Here is a 13,844-nt window from a genome sequence, read left to right as displayed (position 1 = left end):
TATGGTGTAAACTTTTTAAAATTTTCCTGGTATTTTTATGGGATATAAACAAAACGTAACAGTCCACACGTTAAGTACCAAAGAAAGGGCAATCGTACACTAAACGCCAATGTAATGCTAACACAATACTGTAATAGACAAGTAAAAATGTAATAGTCAGTATTGTAATAGACTCGAAAAAAATCAGTACTATGGTAAAGGTTTAAATAATTAAGTAGTCAATACCAAAGTAGACACATAGAAACAACGATGACGTACACATGAGATTTTGGAGATGTAATATTAAACCTGTGATTATTATTTCCTTATAATAGTTATAAATAATATAGTAATTATTAGTTTGAAAGTATAAAAGGATTTTGGCTATTTTCTATCGCCACAGGTTACGAAATGTATAACACAAAGTTTCGAGGATTGAAATCTATCTTCTTCGTCAGGTGAGGAGACATTAGCACCAAGTTAGAAGATGCTACAATGGACAGGCACTAAAAAAAGAAAGAAAATAAAGCAAAAGAGAAGGAAAATAATAAAGAAAATGAAAAGAACACAATTTCCAACAGAATAGGCAGGTTTAAATCCTCTAACCGTTGTATTATAATATTTTTTACTATACAAAGATGACAAATGTCAGAAATCGTATTACCTTTTCAATATTTACATCGTTAATAATAAACTTAGAACAAAGTATTATCAGTTAGTTGTAATGTAAGAACCAACGTTGATAATAAACTTAGAACAAATTATTATCAGTTAGTTGTAATGTAAGAACCAACGTTAATAATAAACTTAGAACAATATATTATCAGTTAGCTGTAATGTAACAACCGACGTTGATAAAATTACATTCTTCTCTGTATTGTATAGTATAGTGAAATAAACTGTATAGTACAATTACATAATATGTGGTATTCAATAATTAGTGGTGTTTTTGAATGGTACTCGTATATGCAGTATCTAAAGAAGTTAGTAGTTACTCACTGAACTAATACGTCCGTCTTATTAATTAGTTGTCAATTGCTAACTCACAAATTTAATCAGCTGTATTTACTTGTAAACAAAGAGCACATTTCAAAATTTATCTGTCTGCCATAATGACATAATAATTATTAATATGAAAATCCTTTAGTTGAAAATTCCTAATGTAATATTGCAGTTAAGGTGGTGGTTGTACACATGCACTTACATATAAAAACACAGGTAAGCCATTGCTATGAACATAGTGTTTCTTTTGACAACAGTATCTCTTTGGTAACGTAAAAAAGGTTATATTATACAGTAAAGTTTTGCTCTTAGTTTATGGTAAAGTTTTCTACTGGTAAAACCAACATAATGCTTTTCTAATATAGAGCACTTTAAACCTGAATGTTAATTCTTGAATACTTATAATTAAATGGAACCCCGTGAAACAAATCATAAACCTATCGTAGCAATGGTGGGATGTGTTGATTCAATACGAATGTTGAGTTCAGCTCCAATTCAATCCCCCCTCCCCCGATTCTTGAACTCCTGGAATCTGGAGTCCACGTTCGCCTAAAGAATAAAAAAAGTAGGTGGCGAGGATGCTCAAAACAAACTCTTTACGCCTTTTCATTACACCTAGATAAACAAATCAAGATGAGGTGGTGTTCTCATTGTCTCATCAAGTTCTGCAAAGGCAAGGACAAGATAATAGACCTACAGACAGTGCTGTAATACTGCAAACACCCATTTGCCTTTATGTATCATCATATAGAGAGTCGTGGAGGGATGTCGAAAATGCATTCCCTATTCATATAATGTTTTATGCATTTTGCAAACATTTAGGTACAGCTTTGATATTGCTTGTAGGAGGAGAACATCAAAAATCACACGCAATAAAACCAACAAGAAATGGCTCTCTCGGAGTATAACAAAATTGAAATAAGACTTTGTAAACCGCTTACATATAACTTCAAAACTGAGCTCTACTTAAGAAAAAATAATTACTACAAAATTACAAAATCTATATCATATTGTAATAAAAGCTGCTAAGTATCAACACAAATATAAAACCCTCTTTTATCTTCTAATAAGAGTAAAGATAAATGGAAATTAATTGATCCATCTAAAAAGAAATATGTGTCATAAATTTTTTAACTAAGTGATGAGTTGGAATGATGAGGTTTAAATGCCAAACAGCCAATATGTGAGATATTGAATAATCGCTTCACAAATATACTCATAGGTGCAAAACTCTTAAATCGAAACCTAATGGAACCCATTTTGCAGTCCCAGACACAAAACTTTGTACCTGATAGCCCTGGCTCATTGCATCTTGTAACCTCAAAAGAAGTAATTGTTGCCGTGCGTACATTAAAAAGTAAAAACACTATCAGAGATTGATGTTATTTCGAGTAGAGTTGTAAAATCAAGTATACATGCCATCAGCCGGCTACTGGTTAGCATTATATCAGCTTACTTTAGATTAGGTTAGTTTCCTATTGCACTAAATAATACAGTACACAAGCGAGGCGATAGAAGGCTTCTAGACTATTATCGCCCCATATCTCAAATATCCAATTTTAGTAAAAGTTTGGAATTGATTTTTCTTGACCGCTTAACTTCTTTTCGAAATTCAAAAGAAATTCTCTCTATAAAACAGATTTAGATTTACGAAGAGTAAATACACTAGTGAAGCAATAATTTGCTTTATTTCCGATATTATTAATGTGAAATAGACAAAAAAGACGGACGCGAGGGTCATGACGGAACTGAGAAAAAAGTATTCGATTGCCTGAGCCATCCACTCCTTCTGGATTGCCTGAGAGACCTAGGGTTGGGCCGCATGGCATTACAGTGGTTTAGCTCCATCTATCTCAAAGAGAGCAGTGTGTCAAGGTCGAAAGCATCCGTTCATCCTGGGCCCCATTAAATTCTGGGCCCAGGGATCGATTCTGGGGCCATCACTTTACGATTTGCATGTAAATAATTTGCCGGTAGTAGCCCAACATCTCTACTATACACTGACGATATTGCTGTCAACTTTTTCAGCTTCGCTGCTAAAGAATTGGAGATTAACAGTCATGTTGTTGCAGATATACAAGTTTTTATAGATTAAATTCACATGTGACCTAAAAAGCAGTTTGAATTGAATTTTCTAGAAGGGTTAAATAATATTCACCTAACATGCAAAATAACAATACAGTTATAAAACAGAATGAATGTTTTAAATATCTGGGAGTACATAGATGATATTAGTTGGCGTACTCATATAGACCAGGTGTACCAGTCTGCCTCTTTATTTGTATTCCTGATGTGCCAACTTGCCAAGTACCTGCTTAAACTTATTTACTTAAAATTTTTCTTGTTGAGCCACGGCTAAGATAAGGTTTATTGGTCTGGGGCGCGGCTACTCTAACACACATTAATAGAGTTTTGTATTACAAAAACGAGCCATTCGCGTTTTTGAGGACCTAGGTAAACGAGACTCTTGCAAAAGTGCATTCAAAGAATTAAATTTGTTAACACTATCGTCACTATACATTTTTTTAAACTGTTATGTTTGCAAAATTCAATAGTGTATCAGACATTGATGGATCCACGGTACACGGGCACAACACCCGATCACGCGTGAACCTCCGATAGACACCGTACCAGTCGACTTTGGCAGCAGGTTTGCTTCTTGATGTCGGCGCCAGGTTATTTTGGAGGCTTCCTGATTGCCTAAAGTGCATCCAAAACCAATCGGAATTCATAAAATTGAGGGAGAACTTGGTGTCTGGTTGTTTTTACTCAGTATGAGAGTTTTTAGCGTATATGTTATTAAATTTGCGCTTTAAACCTGACTCTCTTAATTGGATTTCCCTGTTTAGGCTGATTTCTTTCATCGTTGAATAAATCTAAGAACCTTGCTGTTTTGAACTATTGACTTTATTACAAAAATTGTAAAGATATTGATACTGTCATACAACTTGTAGTTGTCATACGAAAATAAATATATTTTTATCGTGATGATGCGTTCGGAAGGCTGTACTAAAATGACCTTGAATTTTTCTCCATAATAATGAGCCTCAAGCAGTTTTACGCTCTTATTTTGAGTTGTATAAGTATGAGATATATCTCATAGATATAACTTACTAATAGTGGTGAGTGTCACTCACTATAGGTTTGAATTTGGGGCGTAAGGTATCAATATCCATGGACATTATAGTCAACAGTGCTGACTAAATAGTCTTTATTTTAGCAATGAGAGCCTCCTAAAATCTGGAAAACTCCAGAACAGGTTCTGGCAGGCATATATAGGCAAGCTGCCTGGCCGGATGTTGGTGGGCAGCGATCATGAGGAAAATGATGGGTAGCGGTGTAGATTGTCTAGCTAGGCCCAAATTGTAGGGTTAGGAAACCATTCGAAATAATAACTAATTTATTAGAAAACATTAATCTCATTAAAATGAGACAACTCCCGTAAGGCTACGATCAAACATAAGGTTGTAAAATGCTTGACGTTAATAATCTATATATTTTTCTTATGGGGAAAACCCCAAAGTAATTTCACTATTATGAGTGGGAGAGGGATAATTCTCTGCTAATCGCCAAAGAATTGGAAGGTTTATTAAACAATTACAGTATATACCTGCATGTTTTGGTGAAATATATCTAAAAATTAATTTGTGGAGTTTGTAATTTCTGTAAACAAGAATTTTCCTTCAATTTTAAGATAGAATTACGATTTTTATTTGCAAAGTTTTGCTTATTATCTATAGTTCGATAAGCTCGTACTTATTGTATTTCTTGCTATACTCTATTATACTTGTATTATATAGTAGTAAAAACGTAATAATGATTTTTCCTTACCTTATATGAATGTCAACTGCAGATTGAGGCGATCATTTGTAACTAACTTTATGTTACAGCACCGGGAAGATAATATAATAGTGATAATATGATATTATATTATATGTAAAATACTCTTAGGGTAATTCAATATTTTAGGCTATATTTTTAAAGAACTAAATTGTGTTGACAAAATCTGCGAACTAGCCATTGGCTTTGTTTCAGCATGGCTGTTTAATAATAAACTTAATAATCATACGTAACTTTCTCATAACTGTTTTTCGATTTCTTTTTTCAAATTTATCAGATATATTTAATGGGTTTATATTATGCTGTTGGACTAAGAACATTTCTTGATAAACATAGTAGCTACTGTAAATATGTCTGAGCTGAGGGTGGCCAAAAAACGCAGCTAAAACAATTATTTATGCATAGGTACAAATGAATATTGAAAAATATTACTAAGAGAATTCTATTTCATCGGTACTCATCCCTCATTAAATTAATAATAAGGCATATAACTCTACACTTTTACAAAATTGCATTAATACAAAAATTGCCGATATTCTTCGAACTGCGATTCAAACCTAAAATGTTAGAGATTGTTCATTGTTTCAATGGCTATTTAGTGTCATTTGCAAATAAAACGATAAAGCCTATGTCTATAAACACATGGTTAGAACCTGACACAGATAATCAACATAGAACCGTCGACCAGAAGTATTTGGTATCTAAATATTGGAGTTGCAAAATTGATGAATTACACTTAGTAAATATGGAAGAGGAACATATATCTTTCAATTACCCACTTAAACATTTTTTTATAATCTATAATCCTAACAATGCGAACTTAATATCGTTGAAATTTATTTGTTTCCCTAAAGTTCATAATATAAGAAATAATAATTTAGTTAACAAAATATAATTTAAAAAAAGTGTAATTATGAATAATCCACTAAAATAAAATTGTATTTTTCAAATCATAAATTGTTTTTTAAGTGCTTCCAATTTTCTTCGAAGATGTCATTAAGTTTTCCACAAAGCAAGCTCAGTTCAATTTTTTGGATAAAACTTTCAAATAATTGTCTTAATAATATTATTGTTTATTGTTTACAGAACCCCCTTCCCCTGTCTATTTATTACCCAAGTAGGAATATATACAGTGCAATTTTATTTTATTTCACTTATTTTGTATCTGCTTTTCAATCAAACATGTATGAACCAGACACCATACCCAAAACAAAATCATAGATTACATAAAGAGTTAAAAGCAACTCTGTCTATGATCAAAGCTTTCTATTGGCTATCACAGCCGCAAAGATAGTTGAGGGAATGAGAGTTCCACCCCGTGCATACGTTAAAGAAAAACATAAACTGAATGAAATCGACATAATAAAAAAAATAATTAATTCAAACTAGAACTACAGTGACCTTGACTGATGTTACACTAACAGTCATATACCATGCTAACGCACAGCCCAAAATATCATGCGCACTTTCACAACCAACAGCCCGAAATATTGAAAATGTATTAATTGCGATTCAACAACTTCAACAGTTTAAAGTTGAACGCTCTACAGATGTAGCATCCTCACTAATTGCCAAATTATTCTCAAGGCTTAGCAGAGATAATGATTTTTTGCAACATTTCCTGGTGTTGTTTGCGAGATAATTAGAGCCTTGGCCATGACCTCAGGTTCATCCCTCCCTGATCCATTCCACGAACTGAGGTTAGAATTCGTGGTACCTGGTTACATCCAGTTGCATATAATCAAAGTCGGCCCTCACTGCTCGAGACAATACCTTCTTCACTCTTAACCAATAGAACACTGAGAGAAGCTCAGAATCAGTTCTATTACCGCCAGTAAAATTCCTCAGAGTCTTTAACTGGTTATGCACATACTAACATTAGCGCAATTTTTACATTCTTAAAGCCAAAAGCAGATAACACAGCTGTTTTATTGATATTATGGCAGGCCCTAATCCCTCCATAATGCCTGCATTGTTGATATTTTATGATTGACCCCCACAGTACAGAACTCCACAAACAACCAACTTCCACCAACCTTAAATATTCCAAACCATATAATCAAGTTATTCAACATAACAACAGAATATTTTACAACCAACACAGTAGTCACGCTAATCACACTAACAGTCAACACCACTATAAAATTACCGGATACGTAACTAATCGATGTGCACTTCAAAATAAATCCGATGTGCTTGGCAAAAGTACCATGATCTGTCTATTGTTATGTGGAGAGTGAGTGGGATCCCTGCACTCAGCATTCTGTACGCCTCGAAAGTTGCCATTGTCGCGATAACCAATGACAGAACCGTCAGTAAAACAACGGACTGTTTTTGTCATGATCGATTACATGGTCAGGAAGTCAGGAGAACTACAGTCGGATGTCACTACCGTAATGGTCGTAATAGTGGTTATTCATATTCCGGACTAGAAAATAACCATTCCGACCAATATATAATAGACCAAGCAATAATACAAGTCAGCGTAACCACCGATATGGTTAGCAAAATAAGCCAGCTGATTATTCTGGTCAATTCAGTTCCATGGCAAACATGAGTTAATGTGGAAAGGGGCTACAAAGGCAAAACCATCTACATTACCTCGGACAGCAGGGCTGCTCTGCAGGCCTTGGCCAACCATGACTGTAATTCGAAGACAGTCTGGGAATGCCATAAGGTCATGAAATTGCTGGCGAAAACCAATAAATTTATTCTAACTTGGGTGCCTGGACATAGAGGAATCACAGGTAATGAAGGGGCAGACAGTTGCGCTAACTTGGGAGCCAACTGTCCTCTTACCGGTCCTGAACCAACGTGTGGGGTCTCATATAACTTAGCACGTAGATCAGTTACCAAGTGGATGGTTAACAAACACCTACAACATTGGAGAAATACTGAGGGGAATGTACAAGCAAAGCGGATGCTCAAGGGACCATCAAGGAACATTGCAGCAGATGCCCTTAGAATGAGTAGAACGGAGATCCGAAAGGTGACTGGTTTTATTACAGGTCATTGGATATTCCGAAGTCACCTGAACAGAATAGGTATTCCAGTTCAGGAAACACTGTGCAGGAAATGTGGCGAGGCTGACGAAACAGCCAAGCACGTCATATTTGAATGTCCGGCATTACAGAGCAAACACTCAAGGTCCCTAGTTGTTCTTATGCATACGGAAGAGGGGTTGGAACAGGAAAGCATTGTTCAGAAGATCTCATGGTTTTTTTAAAGGCCTGGGATTTGATACAGCTTAAACCTGGGAGAGGGTGCACAATAAGCCGGATGGCTGAGAGGCAACTACAAGGCCTAGGAAACCTGGCCCTCTGTTACAAAAAAATTCCAAACATTTTACTTCTCAGGGAAGCATTTGTAGATAGGGAAATTGTCTCCTCTAATCTTGAACTTAATCGTCCTGTCCGAACTATGGTATCTTCTCTGCCCAAAATAGACCCCGATACTATTTGGCTATCAATAAAAGAAATCAGACTTGAAGCAGTAATAAACGCCAGGCTCCATTATACTCGATAATATCCAAGTCAGTTTTTAAGGATCTTCAGAAAGTTAAATGATTTTATATCAGCTGAGTTGACACCAAAAAAAAGCCATGACAGCAAATAATTTTTAAAATACTCGTAGGTTAAATGTCATTACAAATTTTACACCTACGCTGGAAATTTTGCTGTTTTAGGTCAGATAATGTACACAATTATGTTTAAGAAATTAAATGTTTAAACACAAACAAATTTTTGTTTTTGAATATTCAAGATGACTAACAATAGCAGTAATTGTTCTGTGCGTTGCTCGTATGTTTAAGAAGTGTTTCTTGAGAAGGTTTTACCAAAGTGGTTTTAAAAACAAAGCGAAATAATACTTTTTATAATAGTATACAATTTAAATTGTATTTATTATATTACTAGCTGTTTCCTGCAGCTTCGTAAGCAATTTTTAAAATCGAAGTTCTTGTACGATGTAGTAAAAGTCCTTATTATGTACGAGTAATATGGTGGAGTACACATTAAGGACATATTATTGCACTGTTCATGGTCCAGAGTTTAACCTGGCTCGTATATTATATTTTACACGAGTAGTAGCAATTATGGTTCGAATTAATTATATTTTCGACACTGCAGATAAGTTTACAGAATCAAGAAAGTACAAATACATAGGTCTCGGATTCCTATTTTGGTCAAAGAGCCTTGTCGTATACAGAAGGTCTAAGATGTTTCCGGTGCCATAGTTTAAAGTTCGTCTTGTAGTCCCGCTAAAGAAAATGTAAAGTACATAAGTATGACTGAGAAGTCTAATAAGGTGAAGGGAATAATCATATCACTTCCGGTAATAAGAAATTCTTACAAGTTCATGCAATATTTCAAAAATAATCGTTTAATACGATTTTGTGTCATAGTCCTTGTTGTTTTTCTGACCGCATTCTGGGAAAGAATGGGTTTGTACAGACATGTCAGTGTTCGTTTTTCTACGTTTTTTCTTTAAGCCACTGTCAAAATTTCATAGTATAGCGTCAAGGGAATCCAACAGTTTGAAGTACGTTATGTGAAAACATCCACAGCTATATTCATTAACGTTAACACAATGGTGTTTTAAAACAATATTTTCCAGTGGTATAAAATTCGTTTACTACTGAAATCTAGAGTAGAAGTTAGGTATTAACTTTGGTTTTTGCTACATGCATCATAGTAGGTGAGGCCCGAGCGGGGATTTTTCGCGTTACTAGAGCGCGTCAGAAAATAATATGGGGAGAAAATGTCGTACCTGTAATGTACCCCTAACACATATGAACCTTTAATATAGGGGCTGCGTTGAGGGCAGACCGTCAGACTAGTATAGTAAAATAAATCGATCCTCAGAAAAACTCGTTCGCGTCAAATGAATACAAGGTAAGTTAAGTACATGTAGAACAGTGGGATTTCAACAATCTGACGATTTAAGCGTGGCATAAGGAAATAGGCGTGAAAAAGGTGTAAAAATATACGTTACCTCGAAATACTCAAGCGCGATTGAACTTTTTTTCATTTTTAAGGAAATCTTTTAAGTATTATTACGGAAAAAATATAATCTGACGATTTTCATGGGGTGAGGTAGCTAAAACCATAAATAAAGGGTGTAGCATGCATCCGCTGAGAACTGTATATTTCCCAGTCCGCGCCTCTCTTTCCTTCTCACTCTTTCTCTGTCTTTCACTCTCTCGCACCATCCGCACACTGCCATCTGCCGCCATAATGCCATCTCAGCTGATCACAATAATAACTTTTTTTTTTTAGAAGTACAACGTTTTTATACAGGGTGAGTCAGAAATATGGTAGAGAATATTTAAGACGTGATTGTAGAGCTAAAAATAAGAAAAAAAATGTTATATGAAGGTAGGTGCGGAAAACGCTCCATTAGTGAGTAATGGCTGGCGAAAGATTTTGCTTTGTTTTCAGTTCACCTGGTGAAATTAAGTGATTCTGAAAATGTTTTTGATCTTACTTTTTAACTCACACAAGGTGGAATTTATAAGGAAAATCACCTGAAAGATCAAATAAAACCACTCTAGAGGTTGTAGTGTGAACAGTTTTTTTGAGCAAAAAATTTGAAATTTGCCAAAAAATCTAATAACAAAAATACCGCCTTAAATGTTTGATGTCCAATAACATTGTTAAATGACCAGTAAACAAATTGGTTTTCGAAATACAGATTGTAGAGAATCTAATTCTGAAAACAACCATAATAAGCAAAGTTAACTAAATGTGTAAAAAAGTTATGAAATTGACTCCATACGTATTACACTACACAGAAAACGTTTGCTGTTTTATAATAAGGAATGAGTATCAGAAATTTTTACATGATTGAATGTAAAGATCCTAACTGATCTGAAATTATTACAGTCCCTGGGATGAAAATAGGCCTATTCTTAATTCTAAAATCCCCCTAAACATCGTCTCACTGGTCCTCTAAAGTATTAAACCCCATCTTGGTCTCTAAATTCGTGTTATATGATTTGAAAGAACCTGTTAAATGTAATGAATTTTTCAGTTTAAAAATTATACTTTGACAGCACGATCATATGTTTAATGAATTTAGCTATTGCTTTGAATGTGTTTAAAATTTATTAGAGTGAAGGCATAACTGAAATAACAAAACTTCTTACTTAAATATCGAGGCAACAAAGAAAACCTCTAATTTATTTCTGGATTTTTAATGAATTGTGAATGTGTACATGTAAGTTATTTAATTTCCTTAGACACTGAGGACGGCATTTTTGACAGTAGCTGAATGTCCAAAAACAGAGAGGCTGGATCGCTCCGTGAATACAATACATTTAAAGAAACAAGTGAGCGCAGTGAAACCATGATTATATTAAGTAAATCATAAATCAATACTTGAAAAATAAAATGGAATTTTTATAACAGAAACCTTCATGGGAACATCGCGTCAATTTTGTTTGTGATAAGGTATTCTCTCTCTCCTCTCTATCTCTCTCTCTCTCTCCCTCCCCCCCTCCCCCTCCCTCTCACCCCCCCTCTCTCCTTTCCCCCCCTCTCTCTCTCTGTTTTATAATTTTCGAATATAAAAATATAATAATTGATTAATTCAAACACTCAAAACTCGGTGAAACTCTAGTTAAATTTCAAAAAAGGTGGAAGAGGCACCAGGTTTCAATCGGCAGGCCACACTGCCCACCACCAGTGGCTAAGTCACACTATCCGTCCAGTCTAATTACGTCATAGTTCAGGACTCGCCCTATATTATAGGTTTGATTGTATAATTTACAGCGTTCAGACTGCCCTGTGTGGAATAAGTGGCTCAAAATAGTAAATATTTAAAAAATAAAAATCAAAGAAAAGTGGCACAGCCCGATCTCGAAAAACTATTAAAAAACAACCCAAACAAAGATTAAAAGTACATTTTTTAAAGTTACAAACAAAAAATTTGCCGACTAAACTTCCTAGAAGTCATAATAATATTAAGGTCATCAGCAGTAATAAGAATGTGGTCGTGAACTGTGAAACTGAGAAGATAATGACTACATCAAAAAGAAAGCAAGTTTAATGAAGAAATAATAACTCTATTAATAGTAGTTTGATGAAAGTCGTATTAAAGTCGGAAATATAAATAAACCTACACTCTTAATCGGCACACAGATAAGATACTTTCAAGGCCACACAACAGTGGATTATCTTAACCTTCCAGTGTTCAGTGCTGTGTTCCGGCCGGCATTGTGTGTTTTGTGTTTTAGATATTTTTCTATGTAATATTTGAACGTAACTATCCAGTATTATTTAACTGTGACAAAGTTTGTTATGGCATTTTTGCACATTTAGTTTTAGTCTAAGACCGCAAAAAATCAAAACTGTGTTAACGTTACATATTTTACTGCTTTAATGGTAAGTAGCAATTTTCTCACAGGAAAAAATATCAGCATACTTTAAGTAAGTACAATATCCTTACTTTTTAATTATGCAATACCGATTCCAACCTTGATCTCATAATCTACACGTGTTCAATAAGTCAAATTGATTTACTCAATAGGTCACCTTTATCCTACAATCTACAAGTGTTCAATAAGTCAAATTGATTTACTCAATAGGTCACCTTTATCCTACAATCTACAAGTGTTCAATAAGTCAAATTGATTTACTCAATAGGTCACCTTTATCCTACAATCTACACGTGTTCAATAAGTCAAATTGATTTACTCAATAGGTCACCTTTATCCTACAATCTACAAGTGTTCAATAAGTCAAATTGATTTACTCAATAGGTCACCTTTATCCTACAATCTACACGTGTTCAATAAGTCAAATTGATTTACTCAATAGGTCACCTTTATCCTACAATCTACACGTGTTCAATAAGTCAAATTGATTTACTCAATAGGTCACCTTTATCCTACAATCTACACGTGTTCAATAAGTCAAATTGATTTACTCAATAGGTCACCTTGATCTTACAATCTACAAGTGATCAATAGGTTAAAATGATTTATTTGATATGTTACCGTGATATAAAAATGTACACGTGTTCAATCGGTCACCTTGATCTTACAATCTACACGTGTTCAATAAGTCAAATTGATTTACTCATTAGGTCACTTTGATCTTATAATCCACACGTATACAATAGGCCATCTTGATCTTACAACCTTTACGTATTCAATAAATCATCTTGATCTTAAAATATACTCGTGTTCAATAGGTCAAAAAGTAATCAATTTTTCTTTCAAATTAATATAAATTTACATAGTACCGTATTTTACGTATTTTTGAAAATTACGAGTATCGTAGTGTCCAACAGAAGGTAAGGAAATTCTTTCAAATGCATCCAGCAAATTAACCCTATCACATGTGTTAATTATGTCACACGGAAAATTTGTTTATGATTGAACGATGGTAACCCGTAAAACAATGTAACATTGTTACACTTTCATCTTTACCTTTAATGTTGAAACTAACTTTACTATTGTTTGAATGTATTACATACCAACACCATAGGCATCTTTGCAATGTCGTTCACTAACTTCAAAGACAACATACACAAATGACAAGCTCCAACATCAGGGCATTATATCAAGACCTCGCGCCACCATAACAGCCATTACGAAACAGGAAGAACTGCGCCACTACTGGGACTCAGTAGAGATAAGTGGGAGGCATTAGGCTCCTTTTTACTAGCTAGTGAATTTAGTGCACATTTACGGACAGACAGGTCTGCCGCGCGAGTCCGAGGCAGATTACGGACAGAACAGCTGATTCCAATGTCTGCACATTGTTGAAACGTTATTTGTCACATGTGCCTTTCTTCTGTCTCCCATTTTTGTCCCACCACCTCCCTCCATCTTCCTACATCACCCTTAGTACATTTTTTGTGAGATGAGTTCAGTTGTTGAAGACAAGTTATGGTGATAGGGTCTCATCTCAAACCGTAAGTCTATTCTATCTCCTTTGATTTCCTACTTCACTAAAAGTTGTGTATAGTTGTTTTCAGTATTGTATAATATTGTTGAATTTTCAATTCAAAAATTTCAG

At 34.5% G+C, this 13,844-nt stretch overlaps 2 long non-coding RNA genes across 2 annotated transcripts in view; one reads left to right on the top strand and one right to left on the bottom strand.

Moving 5' to 3' along the window:
- LOC124360793 overlaps positions 1-13,844 on the bottom strand; it is a 58,455-nt gene that overhangs the window by 23,838 nt on the left and 20,773 nt on the right. The window lies entirely within an intron of this gene.
- Positions 1,148-13,844, top strand: part of LOC124360794 — a 33,483-nt gene continuing 20,786 nt past the window's right edge. Inside the window, exon 1 of the long non-coding RNA XR_006922276.1 lies at positions 1,148-1,197. This is a non-coding gene — a long non-coding RNA (uncharacterized LOC124360794). The remainder of the gene's footprint in view (positions 1,198-13,844) is intronic.

The sequence above is a fragment of the Homalodisca vitripennis genome, chromosome 4 (genome assembly GCF_021130785.1).
Source record: "Homalodisca vitripennis isolate AUS2020 chromosome 4, UT_GWSS_2.1, whole genome shotgun sequence".
NCBI lineage: Eukaryota > Metazoa > Arthropoda > Insecta > Hemiptera > Cicadellidae > Homalodisca > Homalodisca vitripennis.
The sequence above is the reverse complement of the archived record's forward strand: the minus strand, read 5'-3'. Positions and strand labels throughout refer to the sequence as shown.